Here is a 23,909-nt window from a genome sequence, read left to right as displayed (position 1 = left end):
GACTCTAAGGTGGAATTTTCTCCTGGGTTCCAATGAACCTATGCTCTCATCTCAGATGCAGCCCCTCACAGCATATACTGGGATGCAATTCCTTCCTCTTTATTTCATCAGGTGACACACTTGGTTCCTTCCAGACATGTATTGAGATTTTATATTTGCTTGAGGAATCTCCTTTACATTTTCCTGGCTGACATTTTGCAGTTGTATACTGTCATACTGTAGAGACCTGAGAGACTGACAGATATGCCCAACACAATGGATATTTATTGTTCTTCACCTTTGTGCCAGATACTATTCCATACATTCAGCACTGAAGTAAAAATCACAATTCCCTGGTGGCTTGGAAGGTAAAGAATCTGCCTGCAATGTGAGAGACCCGGGTTCAATCTCTGGGTTGGGAAGATCCCCTGGTGAAGGGAATGGCTATCTACTCCAGTATTCTTGCCAGATATTCCTATGGACAGAGATTCCTGGTGGGCTACAGTCCATGGCATCACAAAGACTTGGACATGTCTGAGCAACTAACACTTTCACTTTCACTTCTAAAATAGGATTTAGACTGACAAATCAGAGTGGAGTTGGAGGTGGTGGTGAGATCAGGGAACAGCTTTTTAAGAACAAAAAATTTATATGAAGGCGTAGTGAATTATCTGAAAGAAGAAATACAGAGTGCTTCAATGTCACCCAACATGAGCCGGAGAATCTGCCTAGAGCATAAACTGTTTAAGAGAGGAAAGATGGCTAGGAGGTAGGCAGGGTGAAATAGGATTCAGTGGTAGAGGGTGAACAACAGTGTTGCCAGCAGGGGCAGAGGATACAGAGTCATCTGTATTTTGGGGGCAACAGAAGAAAATAGTTGGCAGGACCAAGACGATGTGAGATAGAAAGACCAAAGGCCCTGATGGTGCTGTCAGTTTTGTTGACAGTTTTGACTGTTATTCTAAGAGTAATAGAAAGCCTTTAAAGGAGCATTCCAGAAGGCTCACTCTGCTGACGTGAAGAATGAGTTAGAGGGAAACGAGCCTGGATAAAGGGAGGGAAATTCAGGAGATTCCTGTAGTCTCGACCTTGACCGGTCCTGGTCTAGGATCTTGATAGTGGTGATGGAACCAACTGGAAGGATTTGGTAGATATTTGGTAGGGAGAGACTTAGTAGAGGTTTTTGACTTTTTCCATATGAGAAATGAGGAGAAGGAAGGATTCAAAGATGATCCTTAATGAGGCTGTTCCATCTCAGAATCTAGAGTGAAGCCTGGAATAGGGATGGGTATGTAGGGAAAGTGCAGTTGCTAATGATTTTTTTCAATGTGGGGTATGTTAACTCAGCTGAACCAAGAGTCAGCAAGAGAAAGAAAAGCTGATCAGAATTTCTGAGGTCGGGGTTCAGGTCCAGTGCCACTGGTATTAAGATTCTTAGCTGGACTACCCTTCATATGGATACCTGAAAGGGTCCCCCCCTGCCCACCCCTGCCCACCAATGATGAAAAACTATCTGGACAATCCTAACTGAAACCATAATATGAATAAAATACTTGATGCCAAGTTGAAAGCCAAGCTGTTTAATACAAATAAACAAAAGTAAATGATTTAACTTAGAATTGTTGTTATCTAGAATTCAAGATGTATATTAATAGAACGATAAAGAAGTAGGTGAGTAGTAGGGCAAAGTTTCTAAAATGGCATATTAGAGTTTTTTTTTTTTTAATGGTGATGGCCCAGTGTCATTTGTGTTTGTATGTGTATGAAAACATACACATACGATGTTTTCTTAATGTGGTTAGGAGAATTGGAAAACTTAGGAGAAGAAACTAAGGAGTTAAGAGGACAATAATACGCAAACACTTATCGAATGCAAACAGTGTGGCAGGTCCCGTTCTAGGTGTCTCTCTCGTATGAAGTCATCTAATCCTCCTACACAGGAAGGTAGGTGCTATTAGCATCCAGCTTCACCAAGGAGGACACTGAGGCACAAAGCACTTAAGTAACTTTCTCAATTTTGCAAGTTTAGGAACTGGTGGAATTAGGATTTAAATCTTGGCAGGCTGACTCTGGATTTCAGCCAATTATCTATCACATTATATAGGCTTTATATAAATACATATCTATACATGACATAGTCATAAGTGTAATATGCAATCAGATAACTTATCCCAGGTCTATACATGGTAGAGCTGCTAAATAGTACAGTTAAATGCTTCGACTGAATGTGCAGGTGCTTTCACTGATATGCCACAAAAATCAAATTAATTAATATATATGACACATATGTATCTCAAGTAGTATACACTAAGTTATGACTGATGATAAAAAGGGAAGCCCAGCTGTATACACCATGAATTTCTTTGGTTAAGAAAAAATAGGGAAATAATTAAACTATTAGTGAATTTACAGGACAGGCCAAGAAAAGGGATATTTCTATTTTCCAAGAGCTTCTACATACAGGCACAGTGGAAGCAGTGACCTTAAAGTGACAGAAGAAGTAGAAAGAATTTTTAAAATTGTTCATGTTTGGTATTTTCATGTGTGAGTTGCTCATAATATGGGCATTGCTAAATGCAGCTATCCCTGTTTTTATTTTAATCTTTTTAATATGATTTGATGTATATAAAATTGAAACCTGTCTACATAAATATGAATTTTTAATATCCATGTGCATATATTCAAGAAAAAAATGTAGTCATTTAATGCTGCCTGTGGGCAGTTTTGAAAGTATGAACATAAATAAGGATTTAATTTTCTCACTCAAATATTTTCCTAATTTGATGAACAAGCTGAAAAAATAGAAATGACAGCCATTTAAATGATCTTCCAGAAAAGCTTAAAGGGGACCTCAAAATCTTATTTTTTTTCTTAAAGGCAACTCTCTGTATGTGTACCCAGGCATAAATACATTTTGTAATTAAAGTTTAAGCCATAGAATGTTGCCTTAAACTCAGCCATCGCATTGGCTGTAAAGAAAAGGATAAACTTAATCAGGGCCCCTTGGGAAAATTTAAGCAGGGGGCATAATTCATAGCCTCCAGGAGACAAAATCTATTTATGTAAAAGTGTAAGAACAGATGAGTCATGAGCATAAAAATATCAGAAATGGGAAAAAAAATCCTAGACTCTACAATGGGCAGAAGATTGACCTAAAAACAAACTGGGTAGACTCAAGTATCCCTCATGTGTCTCATAGATATTTGTTTTTTGGTTTCAACTTAAAATAGTGACATGAAAAAAAAAAAAAAAAGATTTAAATGAAATACCAAATCACCCACATGTGACTCACAGCAAGTAACAAACAAGACAGACATTTGTTACCATTAAACAGCTCCATGATATTTGTTATTTACATAGTGTGCAGTTACCAAGGAGGGTTTTCACAAAATTAAAATATTAAAAGTAATTTTAAGAATTATAACCAATTCATAGTTACCATAGATATGCAAAAATATTTATTTTATAATTTTGCGTGTTTCTATGTGAACACTTTCCTACCTAGAAAATTGATATATGTGTGGATGGATATGCACACTTGTTTTGAAAGACAGCCTATTTACAGAATTGATTCTCATGCCCTTTGGCTAGTGCCTAGTGTTTACATGCAGCTGGATAACTGTCTATAAATAGTGGAAACATGGGATAGAGAAGTCAGGCGCCTAACTGAATTGTGTGTGTGTTTTCATTAATGCACCACAAAAAGTAATTTGACTAAAAGCATCTCTTGTAGCTTTTAATAGTGTGGTAATGAAGGCATCATTAAGTTCAAATTATATTTAAAATTGTTTTCCAGAATCATTTCTCAACCTTGAATTGCATAATTTAGCATAGAAACCTAGTCAATTTGCTCATACCTGAAGGTTTGCTCCGATAATCCAATTTATAAAACCTCACTTAGGAGATTTTTAATTTTTATTAAAACTTCTACTTCCAAAATACACCCATTCAACATTTTTTTTGAGACCTGGAGTGTAAATGTTATTAGGCACACTTGCTACTTTCAGTATTATTAGAGTTAATTGAAACAGCAAAATAATTAGTGCTCTTCAAGGTGTTTTACAATCCATATTTGGAGACGTGGTTTTCTTTTAAACTATGAAGGTTTTTTTTTCTTTTTTTTTTTTACTGCTTGTTATAGTTCTTTTCTTGTTGTAAAATTAATCACAAGGACTTGTAGTTGTTAACTGTGCATTGGTGTCTTTTGGGCACACATGTACAAAAAACTCACCTCAACTCAAATAAGCAATTAAACAAATAAGCAAATAGAAAGACTGGTTAAAAGGCTGCTAATGTGCTCAATGGCACCCCACTCCGGTACTCTTGCCTGGAAAATCCCATGGACGGAGGAGCCTGGAAGGCTGCAGTCCATGGAGTCGCTGAGGATTGGACAAGACTGAGCGACTTCACTTTCACTTTTCACTTTCATGCACTGGAGAAGGAAATGGCAACCCACTCCAGTGTTCTTGCCTGGAGAATCCCAGGGATGGGGAAGCCTGGTAGGCTGCCATCTATGGGGTTGCACAGAGTCAGATACGATTGAAGAGACCTAGCAGCAGCAGCAGCAATGTGCTCACATAACCGGAGCTCTTGGAGCAGGGGCAGGTAGCTTGGGGGACTCAGCTGCAGGATCTAGCAAAGCTTCTGTCTAGATCTGTAGCCTGAAAATTATGGTACAAACTCCAAACACCATTGCCTACAAGCTAATAAGATTTTGTTTTGCTTAAGTTTTGAATAATTAGAAAACTAAAGATAATACTACTTTGTGACACAGAAGAATTATATGAAAATCAAATTTAAGTGATCATAAATAAAGTTTTACAGAGACATGCTTCCACCCATTCATTTATGTATCGCATGTGGTTACTTTAGTGCTACAATGATGGGATTATAGAGACAGAGTTGTTTGCAGAGAGCTTTGCCTACAAAGCTGAAAATATTTATTTATGAGCCTTTACAGGGTAGTTTTGCTGACCCATAGACTAGAGAACTCACTTAAGATAACTAGCCTTTAATATCTCTCAGCAGTCCTGTCTCCAGTCATTTCAAGTAGCCAGGAGAGAGTCTGAAAAACAGTGAACTTCGATCAAGTTTTCATCCCCTGACCTGTGACTGTTGGTAGGAACACTGGTTTATAACTGGACCAGCCTTGACACTACTGAAGCAACTTAGCATGCAGCCTTGTTTTGTGTGTTTAAAGCAGTGGAATCTACAAACAGAAGGGAGGACCCACAGGAAAGCCTCTGGGCAAACAAAAATAATGACCATTTCAGCACTACAATCACATGATCCTTTCTCTCATTTCTTTGTTAATGCAGCCTTTATTTCAGAAGATCAACAAGCTCTTACTAAGTACATACCTTATATGTTCTTTTCACTGGATCAGGCATCAGATAGACATAACGAAATAGTTCCTATTTGAAGCTATTTGAGGGTCTCAAATTAGGAAGACAGTTATTCAAAAGCAGAAATAAAATATCATGTGGTAAGAACTGCAGAAGAGATATAAATCAAGTGGAAGAAGAGCAAAGAGAGAGGAATAAAAGTGAATTTACCTTAGAACTGTAACGTTATAAAGAATATAAAATGTGTATATATATATATGCATATATATACTCTGTGCATATATATTTATATATATATGTATAAGCCCATATATATATATATATGGGCTTCCCTGGTGACTCAGTGATGAAGAATCCACCTGTCAATGGAGTAAACATAGGTTTGATCCCTGGGTCAGGAAGATCCCCTGGAGAAGGAAATGGCAATGCACTCAAGTATTGTTGCCTAGAAAATCCCATGGACAGAAGAAATCTGGTGGGCTACAGTCCATTGGGTTGCAAAAGAGTCGTACATGACTTAGCGACTAAACAACAACTATATGTAGATTGTTCATGGGTAAATTGGAAGTGGTCAAACAGGAGATGGCAAGAGTGAACATCAACATTTTATGAATCAGTGAACTCAAATGGACTGGAATGGGTGAATTTAATTCAGATGACCATTATATCTACTACTATGGGCAAGAATCCCTTAGAAGAAATGGAGTAGCCCTCATATTCCAAAAAAGAGTCTGAAATGCAGTACTTGGGTGCAATCTCAAAAACAACAAGTGATCTCTGTTCGTTTTCAAGGCAAACCATTCAAAATTACAGTAATTCAAGTCTATGCCCCAACCAGTAATGCTGAAGAAGCTGAAGTTGAATGGTTCTATGAAGACCTACAAGATCTTCTAGATCAGATCAGATCAGACCAGATCAGTCGCTCAGTCGTGTCCGACTCTTTGCAACCCCATGAATCGTAGCACGCCAGGCCTCCCTGTCCATCACCAACTCCCGGAGTTCACTGAGACTCACATCCATCGAGTCAGTGATGCCATCCAGCCATCCCATCCTCTGTCGTCCCCTTCTCCTCCTGCCCCCAATCCCTCCCAGCATCAGAGTCTTTTCCAATGAGTCAACTCTTTGCATGAGGTGGCCAAAGGACTGCAGTTTCAGCTTTAGCATCATTCCTTCCAAAGAACACCCAGGACCGATCAATCTCCTTCAGACTGGACTGGTTGGATCTCCTTGCAGTCCAAGGGACTCTCAAGAGTCTTCTCCAACACCACAGTTCAAAAGCATCAATTCTTTGGCACTCAGCCTTCTTCACAGTCCAACTCTCACATCCATACATGACCACAGGAAAAACCATAGCCTTGACAAGATCTTCTAGAACTAACAACCAAAAAAAGATGTCCTTTTCATCATAGGGGACTTGAATGCAAAAGTAGGAAGTCAAGACATACCTGGAGTACAGGAAAATTTGGCATTGGAGTAAAAAATGAAGCAGGACAAAGGCTAACAGAGTTTTGCCAAGAAAACGCACCAGTCATAGCAAACACCCTCTTCCAACAACACAAGAGACAACTCTACACAAGGACATCACTAGATGGTCAACACCAAAATCAGATTGATGATATTCTTTGCAGCCAAAGATGGAGAAGCTCTATACAGTCAGCAAAAACAAGAGCGGGAGCTGACTGTGGCTCAGATCATGAACACCTTATTGCCAAATTCAGACTTAAATTGAAGAAAGTACGGAAAACCACTAGACCACTCAGGTTTGACCCAAATCAAATCCCTTATGATTATACAGTGGAAGTGACAAATAGTTTTAGGGATTAGATCTGATAGACAGAGTGCATGAGGAACTATGGCCAGAGGTTTGTGACTTGGTAATGGGCAGGAAAGCCTGGTGCACTGCAGTCCATAGGGTCACAAAGAATTGAGAAATTTGTATGAGGTCAGGAAGCAACAGTTAGAACTGGACATGGAACAACAGACTGGTTCCAAATAGGAAAAGGAGTACGTCAAGGCTGTATATTGCCACCCTGCTTATTTAACTTATATGCAGAGTACATCATGAGAAACGCTGGACTGGAAGAAGCACAAGCTGGAATCAAGATTGCTGGGAGAAATCTCAATAACCTCAGATATGCAGATGACACCACCCTTATGGCAGAAAGTGAAGAGGAACTCAAAAGCCTCTTGATGAAAGTGAAAGTGGAGAGTGAAAAAGTTGGCTTAAAGCTCAACATTCAGAAAACGAAGATCATGGCATCCGGTCCCACCACTTCATGGAAAATAGATGGGGAAACAGTGGAAACAGTGTCAGACTTTATTTTTCTGGGCTCCAAGATCACTGCAGATGGTGATTGCAGCCATGAAATTAAAAGACACTTATTCCTTGGAAGGAAAGTTATGACCAACCTAGATAGCATATTGAAAAGCAGAGACATTACTTTGCCAACAAAGGTCCATCTAGTCAAGGCTATGGTTTTTCCTGTGGTCATGTATGGATGCAAGAGTTGGACTGTGAAGAAGGCTGAGCACTGAAGAATTGATGCTTTTGAACTGTGGTGTTGGAGAAGACTCTTGAGAGTCCCTTGGACTGCAAGGAGATCCAACCAGTCCAGTCTGAAGGAGATCAGTCCTGGGATTTCTTTGGAAGGAATGATGCTAAAGCTAAAACTGCAGTACTTTGGCCACCTCATGCGAAGAGCTGACTCATTGGAAAAGACTCTGATGCTGGGAGGGATTGGGGGCAGGAGGAGAAGGGGACGACAGAGGATGGGATGGCTGGATGGCATCACTGACTCGATGGACGTGAGTCTCAGTGAACTCTGGGAGTTGGTGATGGACAGGGAGGCCTGGCGTGCTGCGATTCTTGGGGTCGCAAAGAGTCGGACATGACTGAGTGACTGAACTGAACTGAGCAACTGAACTGAACGGAATATGTATACAACTATATATATATATATATATTTCTCACAATTTCTTTATCCATTCGTCTGTTGATGGGCACTTGGGTTGCTTCCATATCTGGTTACTGACAATAGTACTTCTATGGGCAATCGGGTACATATATATTTTCAAATTAGAGTTTTCATCTTTTCTGGATATAATCTTAGGATTGGGATTTCTGGATCATATGGCAACTGTATTTTTAGTGTGTTAAGGAACCTCCATACTGTTTTCCTTCGTGGCCACACCAATTTACGTTCCCACCAGCAGTGGAGGAAGGTTCCCTTTTTTCTACACACTCAGCCATAAAAAGAATGAAACAAGGTGAGTTGCGGCAACATGAGAGGCCCTAGAGATTATCATACTGTGAAGTAAACCAGACAGAGAAGGATAAATATCATATGATATCACTTAAACTTGGAATCTAAAAAAAAGTGATACAAGTGGACTTATTTACAAACTAGAAACAGACTCACAGACATAGACAACAAATTTATGTTTACCAAATGGGAAAGACAAGAGGGGGGTAAATTGGGAGCACGGAATTAACAGATGTACACTACGATAGAGGAGCCTGGCAGGCTACAGTCCATAGGGTCACAAAGAGTTGGACATGACTGAAGCAACTTAGCACACACACATGTATAAAACAGATAGACAAGGGCCTACTATACAGCACAGGGAGCTGTATTCAGTACCTTGTGATAATCCATAATTTAATATATATAGCTGAATCACTTTGCTGTATACCTGAAACTAAGACAACATTGTTAATCAAATATACTTCAGTAAATTATTTTTTCTGCAGGATTGCTGCCACAGTGTGAGGAGCATGGTGGGGAAAAAACAGGTAAATTCTGAGCTGCATCTTTAAGGATAATGTTCCAAGTATTTATTACTATAAGAGAGCCCCCAAATTTAGTGGCTTAAAACAACGTTTATTTTATTCAGTGAACTGTATTTTGTGCAGTGCTTTGTAGGAACGAACTATGGCTGCTTTATTGGGACAGGTCAAATAGTGATTAAAGGACCAGCTTTCAAGGTACTCACTCACTCTCTGGCTTGTTGGTGCTGGCTGTTGATCTGGAAGGGCCTTGGGCCTTCTATGAGCTTCTCTGGTGGCTCAGCTGGTAAAGAATCCATCTGCAGTGTGGGAGACCTGGCTTTGATCTCTGGGCTGGGAAGATCCCCTCAGGGAACGGCTACCCACTGTAGTATTTTTGCCTGGACAATTCCATGACTGTACAGTCCATGGAGTCACAAAGAGCTGGACATGACAGAGCGACTTTACTTTCAACCCTGGGTCTTCTATATAGGAACCTCTTCACAGGCTGCTTGAACTTCCTCATAACATGGTAGGTGGGTCCTAAGATCTAAGGTCCCAATAAACAGGGTGGAAGTACATAGCATTTTTCTAATATAGCCTTGGATTTCACATTGTGTTGCCTGCGCCATAGTCCATTGGTTGAGGCAGTCACAAAGTGCTGCTCGGTTTTAAGAAGCGACATTAACTCTTGATGGGAAAGCTGCAGGCTTCCAGAAGAGTTTGAGATATATTAGTTCTTTGAAAACTATAACTTTTCATGGGTTAGAAGAAATTTGAATAACTAAGAAGATAGGAAATATTAATAGGAAATGTAGAAAAAAAATTGTGCCAAAGCAAGGATTTGTGAATGGCTTAGCACATTCAAGGAGCATAAGATTTTCAGTGAGTTGAGTGTTTATAACACTTAACAGGTGCTGTGCTGCTGCTGCTGCTGTTAAGTCGCTTCAGTCGTGTCCAACTCTGTGCGACCCCATAGACGGCAGCCCACCAGGCTCCCCCGTCCCTGGGATTCTCCAGGCAAGAACACTGGAGTGGGTTGCCATTTCCTTCTCCAATGCATGCAAGTGAAAAGTGAAAGTGAAGTCGCTCAGTCGTGTCCGACTCTTAGCGACCCCATGGACTGCAGCCTTCCAGGCTCCTCCGTCCATGGGATTTTCCAGGCAAAAGTACTGGAGTGGGGTGCCATTGCCTTCTCCCAACAGGTGCTATATATAGTGCTTAAAGGTGCAGCTCTAAATTTACCTGTTCTTTATAAGATTCCTGGAGTTCTAAAGATAAATTTAGTCGTTACTTCCGTTGTTTTTATTTCTCTGATACTGGGATTATATCTCTCTTGCAGTATTTATCAAATAGTATTTTATTTTTACTTTTAGATGACTGTCTTCCTCATACAACTATTAGAGCAGACTTACAGAAGCATTTAAATAGTAGGAGTATAATTTTAGGTTCTTTTTTTAAATAAGGGATTACATCCTTTTATGTCTTAGTTTTATCCTTCAAGTTAAAAGCATAAACACAAATATGAATATAACCATATTTAATAACATGAACTTGGTAACATACTATACTATATACTGTTATAAGTACATTTTATTTTTTTTTCAAGTTACTACAGATTGAATGTATGACTGACTTAGAATTTTTCCATCATCAAATGGAAATATTTCTTGCTAGACACACAAACCACAAACTTGAAATGTCCAATTTTGCAAGTAAAACACTGGTGATGTTTGTCATCAGCTCAGTCTAAGAGTCTGTAGTTCTCAGAAAACCCTTTGTTTCTTAAATATCTCTATATTTTGTCAGGATCATTAATGTAGCCCTTAGCAACTTGATTGATTCTAATTTTGAAATCTGTGCCTTTTTTGACTTAAAATTTCTTTTTCTGCTACTTCTTTTTTCATACCATACAGTTTGAAACTAAAATTTGAATATTCAAGTATTTCTAGGTTAACCACATTTGTGGTCAATCGCCTTGTAACAAATACAACAGACCTAGCTGCTTTGTGAGCTCACTGTTTTGTAGGTCAGAAATCTGGGCCCCGTATATCCCAGATATCCCAGAGCTTACAAGGCTGAAAGAAAGGTGCTGGCTAGTGCTGTAGCCTCATTTGGAGGTCAGGGGTCTCTTCCAAGGTAACGTGGTTGTGACAGAATTCAGTTCCTTGTGGTTATGGGACTATGGTGCCCCTACCCTATTGGCTGTCAGCCAGGAGCCATTCTCAAATCCTAGAGGCTGACTGCATTCCTTGCACATGACTCCTTCTGTCCTAACACAGAATGAAAAAATCTCCCTTGTAGCATATCTCCGATACTTCAAATCTCTTTCTTCAAAAAGAGGCCTGTCCCTTTTAAGGGCTCACTTGTTTAAGGTGGTCCATCCCAGATAGTCTTTTTTTTTTTTAATAAAGGCAACTATGCCGTAAAACACAGCCTAATCATGAGAGTGAAATCTGTCGTGGTCATAGTTCTATTCCATGGGGCAGAAATCTTGTGGGATAAACATTAAAAATTGGACAATTTTGAGAGTGAATACGGGCACTCTTACTTTATTAATAGTTACACTGAGATAATTGGAAACTGAGGCTATTTTGGGAAAACAGGATCATGTTTACATTTAATTATTTCCTTTGCTTTTGCTTTTCATTAACTCTTAAGTCCACATGCTCACTTTTCAACTCCTTTCTATTTCTTTTATTTTCAAATTTATTATTTGAAACATGCAAAAAATTAACACATGCAACATTTAAGTTATGAAGTACAAAAACCTTAAAACCATGAACCCAACATATAGCTTAAGATTCTTAACATACCACTACCATTGCATCTGCTTTCAGCCTCCTCCCTTGTCCCATTGCTGGGTGCCTCCTCTTTGCTCCACCATTATCTCCAGCTTCTGCCAGAGTTTGTGGTTTTCACATTAGAGCTGAACTTTGAGTGTCTAAGAGGCCACTGTGTGTAGAGTTACCAGATGGAAAAGTCACCAAGGTGCTGAATATTTTTCCCCATGTTTACTGTAGTAGCCTAAAGTTATCATGCTGCTGCTGCTGCTGCTAAGTCGCTTCAGTCATGTCCAACTCTGTGCAACCCCATGGACTGCAGCCTACCAGGCTTCTCCGTCCATGGGATTCTCCAGGCAAGAACACTGGAGTGGGTTGCCATTTCCTTCTCCAATGCATCAAAGTGGAAAGGGAAAGTGAAGTTGCTCAGTCGTGTCCGACTCTTAGTGACCCCATGGTCTGCAGCCTACCAGGCTCCTCCATCCATGGGATTTTCCAGGCAACAGTACTGGAGTGGGGTACCATTGCCTTCTCCCAGTTATCATGCTGCTGACCCCTAAATCCTCCAAAGTATTCATAGAAAAGCCAGCTGTCATTTGGAGTCATCTCAGTAGTATCCCTTTGTAACTTAACTGAATTTAGTGTGTTGTTTCTGGCCATTTACCATTTGTAGGTATACTCCACTGACCAACCACTTTCATCACAAGGCTTTGCTGGCACTGATCAGGGTCCTGATTTTTTTTTTTTCCTCACAGCTGCTGCTGCTGTTGAACTGTGTCCACTAAATTCCTGAGAGTCCTTCCTCAATTATTTTGATTTATAAGCACATGGGTACTTCCTACAGTGAGAACTCATTTGTACCATATTGTGTACAAAAGCATCCAGGTATCTGGTCTGGTGATATCAGCAACATACTTTAACAAAAAAAAATCTTATATTTCTTTGGTTTGTAGTCTTAATGTGTTAGCAAGTCTATTTTAACCCTGATTTTCACTGGCCATTGCCCCCTCCAAAAAGCAACTGATATCATAAAGCACTTTGCATTGATAATACTGTATTTTTCTACTGTAAAAGATGGCCTGTATTTCTTATACTTCCAAAGAATCATTTGTGAAAATTCAAAATTCAGTTTGTCAGGACCTGTGTAGTTCCTAGAATTTTTGACTCACTTTTTTCACAGCTAGTACCAGTTAACTGCAGCCTGTAAGCTCAGCTCACCTTATGTCAGAGGGGACGTTCTAGCTTAAAAAGAGAAGTCAAAATAGTTTTAGCTTATTTCTGCTAGACTGTGCATAAATCTCTATTGCTTGTCAAACTTTGACATTTGCACAGTTATCATTGCGATTCTGCCTTGTCCTTGCTAACCAAACATTTTCTGATATTTGTATATTTTCCTAGATGTATATTCCTTTATGGGAGTAGGGCCTTGTCTATCTCATACCATATCTTTCTCTTATTCTGCCTACATAGCCCAGGGACCTACTATTGTTGATATGATATCCATAGGCTGCTAGCTATCTTTTGGCATTCAGGGCATTCTTTGGTCTTGGCCTCTGTATGCCAATTGCCTATGAATACTGTATTTTTTTCTCTACTACTCAGGATGTTTAGCTCAATTTCTGCCTTCTAGTGCCTGCTCCCTGGCACTGCACATCTGTGGTAAGCCTCTGGGTTTCTGTAGAAACAAGATTATGTCTGTTTGTGACTTTAGAAAGGACACAGAATGGGAGCCATGTCAAATTATGTGCAATAAAATATTAAACTTTATTGATAAGTCAACAAACATTTATTATTTTCTAGCTCCAAAGCAGATGATATTTGTCAGCAAATACAGTACCTCAACCCCTTGCCATAAATTGTCTTCCTCCTTTCTAATAAAAATTTCAGTCTCACTTGTATTTTCATTTAGATGGCTTTCATAGCAGTTTCTTTAATCACATTGCAATTTCTCTGTCTTCATTGTTTATTCCTAAAGGAAATAAATTCTTTGTCTGGGATCTAATACACTTACTGTGAGATTCACAGTATGCCTCAGATACTTTCTCCCAACTTTCTAATTTAACTTCTTTTTCAGTTTGAAATTCTCATCTAATATCTATCAAATATTTGAATTATAACAAATTACCAGTACTTGGCCAAATGTGAAGATTCTGTGTAGATATCAGCTGCTATTAATCTTTTATTTTCTTTGAATTCATATGATACTAATAGCTTCCATCACAGCCCTTGCTCAACAGCTGCTCTCATTCCCTTTGAAGTGCAGCTCCCTAAAATGCTCTGCGTGGTCTGCCTGCCCTTCCTCAAGTCCCATAGACTTGACTTTCACTCTTCTTTCTTTTGTTCCCTCCTGTCACCTTGCAGATGACGAAGTGGACCTACAAACACGACTTCTTTCCTTTTTCACCTTCCTTGGCCTCCCTTCCTTCAGGCCTCTTCCGTAGCTGGGCTCCCCGTATTTATCTCTCTTCCGTACTTCCTCCCCTCCATGGTCCTGATTATAGACGATAGTTGACACTCTCCAGACCCTTGGCAGCCGCGAGGGGAACACAGTGGAGGTTGTGTTTTGCCTAACTCCCACAGGCCGGTTCCTCCAGATGTTCTCACTGCTCCCCCTTTCCCCCAGCTCTGTCCGCCTCGTGCCTCCATGACACAGTTCACCAGCTCAGCCTCCTCTGCTCCTGAGTGCCTGGGGGAGTCGGCGCAGCAGGCTCTGTGAGCTCTCAAGAGACGCGCTCCTGCCTCCCTCTGGGCGCTCATCCACTGGTGAACGCCATTTGATTCCACGGGCGTCTGATATACAGATAATAATTCTTCAAAACCCTCTGTTTACAAAGATGAGAAAACTAGGGCATAGATAGATTAAAAGACTTTGAAGCAGTCACATGGCATTTACATGTTAGATTTGAACTTGCTGCTAGATCTCTTGACTTCTAAGCAAAAAAAAAAAAAAAAAAAAAAAAATTGCGGAGCAAATCGGGGTGTTAGGAATAGATGCCTCTATTCATACCTTCTAATTTATTTTCAGCCCCAAAACACTAATTTGTAAACATGCCAATCTGCTATTATGATGTTGGGCTTAAATCTTCTTCAGAAAAGTCATTGAAATTTTAAACAGAAAGATAATTAGTTTTCTTTGAGTACCAGACCCAGAAGTTCAAATATAAAGGTCTTGGAATTTATCTTTACACATTTTCCTGCTTGGATGTGGACTTTGAGGGAACTTGGAGTTAAATTTCATAATCCTTTTTAAGGTTGTACTGCTTAAAAAGGGAGGACCACTGGTGACTCAGTGGTAAAGAATCTGCCTGCAATGCGGGAGACATGGGTTGGATTCCTGGGTCAGGAAGATCCCCTGGAGAAGGAAATGGCAACTCACTCTTGTATTCTTGCCTGGAAAATCCCATGGAGAGAGGAGCCTGTTGGTCTACAGTCCATGGGATCATAAAACAGTCAGACAGGACTTAGTGACAGAATGACAACAATAATTACACATTTATTGTTTCTTTTCATATAAGAAAAGTACATCTATACCCTCAACTGCAAATATCATTTCAGTCACTGTAAACTAATTAATATTATAAAATAACTATTTATAAGCATATCTCTAAGCAGCATTTACAACTTATCTTTTAACCTGATTTACAGTTCTCATAAAAAGATAGCTGCATAACTTATCTGAAACATAGGTTATCAGAAAATACCCCTGCTGGTTTTGAAGTGAAAAATCACAATTTCCAGGAATAGTTTTTATTCAGAACTAACCTTTCAGGCTGTATCTAGTCAAAGCCAAAACAGCAATCTGAATAACTAAAATTTGAATCAAACTAAAAATAGATGTTATATTCCCTAAGTGGCTCAGATCCAATATGTTTCTTAGCTCTTTCTGAATGATATTGTTCATAATAGGTCAAAATACATGGAAAATAAGGTTTAAATGAAGGTATATTCATTTTAAATGTTTTATACAGTGCCATAATTAAGGCAACTAACAGTGACATATAAGCTACAGTCCAAATAAATGACATTTACAGAGAATCTCCTATGTTCCCGATATTTTTCTAATCCTATGTACAGAGGAGAACATAGTAGTCCCTGAGAGCACTAATTCCAACCCATGAGGCATTTAAGTCTTAGTTTGAAAAATAATATGAAAATAATAGGGAAAGGATGTGTTTTATATATATATATATACACATATATAATATAGAACTATTTTTGTGCCACTTCTCATAGTATTTTAATATGTTCTTCAGTTGACTTTAATTTTTAAAAAAATAATGCATTCATATTGTGACATAGTTATGATTCATATATTTACATATTATTTGTGAATGTTCCCCTTGTTTTATAGAGGGACAGATTTCACACCGTTTAGAAGGGCTTGACTTTTTAAAATAAAGTTCTATTTAGTAACTGTGACATGGTATTTGAATTTAGAAAACCCTTGTAAAATAGATCTATGTGACTGGAAAGATTAATGAATCTTCAAAGAATGACATCACTTGAATGAGTAAGTACTGTGACATTTTAAATGAATCTACAATGTAAAATTTACTCCTTAAAACTGTAAAATATGTTATATTTACTTTACCAAATGTACAGATCCCTCAAGATTAAGGTCTTCTAGTCTAGTACATTTATTTTATAGGTATGGATACTCTTGTGTTTTTTCTTCTTAGTCTATTTTCGAGTGAGAAATTGTCTGTAATCTTTTAGAGTGAAAAGTGTTCTCTCTGAAATTTCTCTTACAGCTTCACACCATCTAATGTGAAGTTGCATTTACCCTAGAATTTATCTAACTGTTTGCTAATGTTCAAAGGTTCACTGAGAAATATATTTTGTACTTTAATAGCCTTTAGGATAAATAGATACTATGCCGGATAAATTGCTAAGGAATAAGGAGAAAGGAATAATAAAAGAGATGTTAAATCAAAGTAGGATGATAAATCAGATCAGATCAGTCGTTCAGTCATGTCCAACTCTTTGCAAACCCATGAATCGCAGCACTCCAGGCCTCCCTGTCCATCACCAACTCCCGGAGTTCACTGAGACTCACGTCCATTGAGTCAGTGATGCCATCCAGCCATCTCATCCTCTGTCGTCCCCTTCTCCTCTTGCCCCCAATCCCTCCCAGCATCAGAGTTTTTTCCAATGAGTCAACTCTTTGCATGAGGTGGCCCAAGTACTGGAGTTTTAGCTTTAGCATCATTCCTTCCAAAGAAATCCCAGGGCTGATCTCCTTCAGAATGGACTGGTTGGATCTCCTTGCAGTCCAAGGGACTCTCAGGAGTCTTCTCCAACACCACAGTTCAAAAGCATCAATTCTTCGGCACTCAGCCTTCTTCACAGTCCAACTCTCACATCCATACATGACCACAGGAAAAACCATAGCCTTGACTAGACGAACCTTTATTGGCCAAGTAATGTCTCTGCTTTTCAATATGCTATCTAGGTTGGTCATAACTTTCCTTCCAAGGAGTAAGCGTCTTTTAATTTCATGGCTGCAGTCACCATCTGCAGTGATCTTGGAGCCCAGAAAAATAAAGTCTGACACTGTTTCCACTATTTCCCCATCTATTTCCCATGAAGTGATGGGACCGGATGCCATGATCTTCGTTTTCTGAATGTTGAGCTTTAAGCCAACTTTTTCACTCTCCTCTTTCACTTTCATCAAGAGGCTTTTTAGTTCCACTTTACTTTCTGCAATAAGGGTGGTGTCATCTGCATATCTGAGGTTATTGAGATTTCTCCCGGCAATCTTGATTCCAGCTTGTGCTTCTTCCAGTCCAGCGTTTCCCATGATGTACTCTGCATATAAATTAAATAAACAGGGTGACAATATACAGCCTTGATGTACTCCTTTTCCTAGGATGATAGATAGAGAGGGACGATTCAGTAAAAAATTGCACTATTTTGTATGTGTAATTTGCAGAATTGAGTGAGTTTTCTGTAAAATATTTTTCTCCAGATATTCAGTGATTCAAATTTAAGATTACTTTGTTCATATCCATTTAAATTTTGCTGTATTTTTCTATCAAGTGTATGTCTAAAGATAATGTTAAATGAAATAGTCATTCATTTTTGTATGTATGTCGATGTGATATTAAAAACCACAGAGCAACAATTTTGGGCCAGGAGCCTACCAATAACTATTAGCTAATCAAACTAATGTGATTATAAGTTATTAGTGTTCAATTTTCTGAGATTTGAGATTAAAAGGACCCCAAATGGAGTACATAAAGGTCATAGCTTACCAGTTTGATGAGTAGCATTCCATGGATTGATATTTAGTTTATCAACTGTATTTTAAGTGAAATGATAACTCAAGGTTAGAGGAAAGAAAGTCTTATATTTCTTTCCCTCTCCCCAGTACTCACTGCTAGCTATTGAAAACTGAATATTCCTTCAGAGTCTCTTATATTGTGAGCATTCAGGATACTGGCTTAACATTATATCAAAATTTTAAATGATTACTTGCCATGCAGTGAAACTGATCCGCATGGACATTATTTTGTAAATTGAATTTTCCCTAGCTTAAATAGCCCAAATTGCTCAACTGATCTTTCATCCTTTGGTTCTTTGCTAGACTTTATGATTTAAGTCAAATGAAATCTCCTGGGAGACTCCTAATTCCTTGTGTAAAAGAACCCTATTCATATTTTTGTTATAAAATTTACCATATTTTACTGAATATGTCTGCTTATGTATCAAAATCTCTCTCATGTAAGATTATAATTTCTAGAAGTGGTTATGATGTGAAGGAGTAAGAGAGAAGCAAAGACAATGTCATTAGAATCTTATGTATCTTGTTTTCTCCAGGACCTAAGAGAGTAAGTTTCTATGAATATGTTATAAACACTTATGGATGGAGATATGTCATAATTATCCACTGGTCTTACTCCATTTTAAGCCCTGTGTTTTAGTTTACAGATATCCACATATCTGTATTGTGATAACTAGTATTTTATCTAATGCAGAAATATTCTTACTTTCATTCTTGTCTGTAAAATTTATTCTAATTTTATTGATGAGTTTAACATGGTTAACTTCATATATTAGTTATAAACCACAGTGAAGACAATTCAATTTAAAAATCACTTTTATAATTCAAAGTACTTTTCTAATGTCGTCAAACTGTTTAATAAACAGGAGACTTTGCTAAAAGAGTGTAGATTTCCCACAATCTCTTCCTCCCTTTCCCCCTTAAGAAAATTAATGTCTGTTCTTCAGAGATTTTGGAATGTTGAAGACCGCTCTATACACTGTAAGGACTCTAATAACTTTGTCATAGTTTTAGAGTTTAAGTTCTTAAACTGGAGCAATATTTGCATACCTTTTTTACACCCTCCAGCCTAGGAGGTTTCTAAAAATGGCTTGGAAACTTGATAAGAATAAGAAAGTTGACAATCTTTTTTTTTTTTTTTTTTTAGTTTCCTTCATCATGGGAATGTGAAGGTAGTGGATATCATGTTGAACTTTTTCAGGGAGAAGCATGAACTAAACAGACTCTATGCTTTAGCTAAGGTTCCACTTTGAGAGAGCGTATTTAAACAAATCCCATAATGTCTGGAAATGAACATTATTGCAATCTGACACTGGATGAAGTAAATGTTTTTTCTAATGCTTAAAGAAAGACTCCTTTATTACAGGGGACCAGGCGCCTGCTGATGAAGAAATCTAGATCCTCCTGGCGGGCAGTGATAGGCATTCTCCTGTTTTCATACTGTATTTGTCAGTAGGATCCTATAGTTCCCTAGATGAGACTGTAACCTTCCCTGGAATTTTCCCCTCCAACACTCGCTTGGTCATAGGTAAATTGATTACTGTAGTTCAGTTGCTTTGTGAATAAAGTACTCAGTCTGTTCTGATTCTCAGTCTTCAATCTTCATCTGTCATGCATCATATATTGTTTTTTTCTGCACCATTACCCATAGCGGCAGACTAGACAAGACTGTATCATTGACTGCAGACCTCATTGCAGACCCTCTGGAATTGAAAACACATTGCTGATTATTATGTTTAAAGTTCCTAACCTGTATGCAATCTGTTTAGGATAACAAGATTTTGAAGTTAGCTTTCTGATTCTGTGAACCAATGCAGAATTTAATTCTCTCAGGCTACTTGGAGAGAAAACCAGATCTTGACCATGTAAAGCTAAGGAAAGTCAGGAGAAAAGGGAATATAAAGTAAAAGAGTTGAAGGCACACTCTTATCTTAGGAATTAACTCACAGAATTGCCCCCCAAAAGATACAGTTTAAAAATTAAACTCAGTTATTATCCTATCTCATTTCAAAAAGGATTTGAATCAGAGAGCAAAAGTTGTTTTCCTTTTTTTTCTGCTTTAAAAATAAAAGGTGGAAATATTAAGTAAATAAATAATTTTTTGAATTATCACACTGGAACTTATTTATTCAAATGTATTTTCACCTTTAAAGTAGTGGCTTTAGGGTGTTCTAAGCTTAGTTAATCATTCCACCTTTGATCCTTTGGATTCTACTGCATATTTTTAAAAATAACTCCAATCCCTGGGTCAGGAAGATCCCCTGAAGAAGGAAATGGTGACCCACTCCAGTATTCTTGCCTGGAGAATCCCATTGTGGAGGAGCCTGGTGGGCTATAGTCCATGGGGTTGCAAAGACTTGGACAGGAGTGAAGTGACTTAGCATGCACAAAGTGCAATTATTAGCCTTTTGAGGATTGTTTATAGTTTTTGAAATGGCTTAAAGTCCATTGGATACATATTTCATAAACAGGAAACATATATAAGCTGAATAATATACATTTTTATTCCAAAATGTCACATAGAAATAATGAAACTGATTTCATATGTGTATGTGGCTGATAAAAATTGATTCCATGATAATCCAATAAAAATTTTTTCCATAATTAACTTGCATATATACTTTCTTTTATTTTATATTTTACTTTCAAACACTGATTTAAAGATCCTTTTCATATATTTCAAATCTATTAAAAGATAACCCACTAACCATTTCATGACCTCACGACCTTTTCTGTCTTCTTCTTTTGTAACCATGCGCTCTATTAGGGAATTTATAGCACTTTCCATATTTTCTTGTAATTCCATGACTTTGTATAGAAGATAATGGCACATTAGCTTTACCTTAAATTTGTCATATTCAAAGGGAATTATTTCTACTTCCATTGTTGTAATTTTCAAACTGTTGTGTTGTTCCTGTTCACTGATCAGTGATAGCATTCTTCATTTCTTAGTCTTGCATTTTTTCTTCTCTGCAATTGCAGATGGAAATTCCTCAGAGTTTCTCTTTGCTGTTCACATTATCAAATTCTTCTTGCTTCATATTCAGCATACCCACATGACTATTCCATTACATTTATCTATACTTTATTCTTTTAATTTATGTAAATTCATGTGCTTTGATAATTCATTTACCTAGTAGGTATATGTTTAGCTAGATTTTATGTTGGCTGTGGTCAGAAACTGAATCTCAAACTACTTTCGGTAGCTTTATCATATCATTAATAAAGTGTCAAGCAGTGGCATCATGGGAAATGAATGTGACTCAATATATAAAACAGTTCTTAGGGACCATGACATTTATTTACATATCAAGAAAGGCAGTCACCATATGTCACACACTAGCCCACATTTTGTTTGTCTTGTCAGTGAACCATCTGACAAACACCTTAGTTTCAGCCGCACCTTGAGAGATCCTGTCTTGACTCTGTCAACCTTCCCGGCAATCTGCCATGTTCACCCACCTCGATACTCTGAAGGGTGTAAGCAGAAGGAAAACTGCTAGTAGTATTCAGTCCTAAACTGACGTCAGAATATTCCAGAACCATATCACTGGACATTTCAATATTCCTTTGTGAAATATACAAGAAATTTGTTGAGTGTAACCTCACTGATTGTTTGAAATAGATTTTAGGTGGAGAAGTCAGACATGACTTTAAGATGATTGGTAGCAAAATATGTCATTCTGTGATTATCCATTCTTGTGGTTTCTCTGTATACTCAATTCAAAATGTTCAAATGTGGAAATTAATGACTTTCTTATGCAGTAAAATATAGGTCAACACAGGAAAAACTATTAGTTTTAAGATGAAATGATATTTATAAGAAAAAAGAACATTCTGATATCTTAATGGCAAACAGTTTAATGAACAAAACTTATTACCTAAGGCTACAACCATAGTTTTGTATTCAGTAACTCTCATTTCCAACAATAAATGCTGGCTGTACCACTCAAAATCAACCCCAGAGTGATTGTTTTCATAAGACAGTAAATTCTGTAAGGATGCCATCATATCACAATGCCTTCCTCTTCACATTGCTTTGGTTTCATATTATTCATGTCAGTGCAGGAAGGGTTAGAGATTCATTTAGAGTTTAGAATAGGAAAATAGGTAGAATCTTTTTATTTTCTGGGCTATTCTCATTTTACATATCCTATGATGCATCTTTGTAATTGAATTATGATATTATACAATAAGTTTTGTCTTGAATGTAATTAATTTCAATGTAAAAGTAATACAATTCAAATAACTCAATTCTTATTATTTTCCTTAATCCCCCCCCAATATACATACATGCATTACTTTCAAAATCCCTGAATTTTGAAATTTTCAAAATTCAAACTGGAATTTGTAGAAAAACTGAACATGGAAGAAATTAATTAATTCTCTCCAGTAAGATGTGGGACATGAAAACCAGAAATTCGGTTTTTTACTTTGTATTATTTCTATACTATGGTAGCCCTTCTGAGATACTTCATCAACAGATGGTTCTTAACTGAATCTTCCCAAAGAGGGTATTAGACTTTGGAGAAATTATTATTTTCTGCCAAAAGTCCTTAATCCTAAATTTCTGCCCAAGTCATCAATTCTAAAATACTTGTAACAGTGGTTAAGTTAGCTTTAGGAGGTAAAAGTTGAAAAGCAAACTAAACAGAGAGCTGACTAATTCCTACAGTACTTTTTCCTAAACTGTATCAAGGAACATTAATTCAGCAAGTTATTAATAAGTGTTAAACGAAGGAAAAATGCACGACTGAATATTGTATACTTTCTGTTTTATACAACTCTTGTTTAGTCGCTGAGTTATGTCCAGCTCTTTTGTGATTCCATGGCCTGTAGCCTGCCAGGCTCCTCTGGCCATAGAATTATCCAGGCAGGAATACTGGAGTGAAGAGCCATTCCCCTCTCCAGGGGATCTTCTCAAGCCAGGGATCAAATCTGGGTCTCCTGCATTGGTGATAGATTCTTTACTGCTGAGCCACTGGGGAAGCCCTTTTACACAACTACATAGATTTTATAAGATGTGATCTACAACAACTGTTTTGTGTACAGGGAAGGTTCAAAAGCAAAACTGCTACAGAAAATGTACCTATCAATTTGAAGATATTGCCTAATGTTAGATGGGTTAAACATAATGAGTTTAGGAAACTCTGCATAATACATTTGTTGTTCAGTCATTAAGTCCTGTCTGACACTGCAGTCCTATGTCTTTTATTATCTCCCAGAATTTGCTCAAACTTATGTACATTGAGTAGGTGATGCCATCCAAACATCTAATCCTCTACCACCCTCTTCTCCTTTTACCTTCAATCTTTCCCAGCATCAGGATCTTTCCCAGTGAGTTGGTTCTTCACATCAGCTGGTCAAAGTATTGGGGCTTCAGCTTCAGCATCATTCCTTCAAATACATATTTAGGGTTGATTTCCTTTAGGATTGACTGGATTAATCTCTTTCCAGACCAAGACACTCTCAAGAATCTTCTCCAGCACAAAAACTTGAAGGCATCAATTCGTCAGCACTCTGCCTCCTTTATGGTCCAACTCTCATATCCAAAAATGGCTACTGGAAAAACCACAGCTTTGACTACACAGACCTGTCGGCTAAATGATGTCTTTGCTTTTTAATATGCTGTCTAGGTTTGTCATACTTTTTCTTCCAAGGAGCAAGCATCTTTTAATTTCATGGCTGTAGTCACTGTCTGCAGTGATTTTGGAGCCCAAGAAAATAAAATCTATCACTGTTTCCACTTTTTC

This window comes from Bubalus bubalis, chromosome 17 (assembly GCF_019923935.1).
Source record: "Bubalus bubalis isolate 160015118507 breed Murrah chromosome 17, NDDB_SH_1, whole genome shotgun sequence".
Classification (NCBI taxonomy): domain Eukaryota; kingdom Metazoa; phylum Chordata; class Mammalia; order Artiodactyla; family Bovidae; genus Bubalus; species Bubalus bubalis.
Note: the sequence above shows the minus strand (reverse complement) of the source record.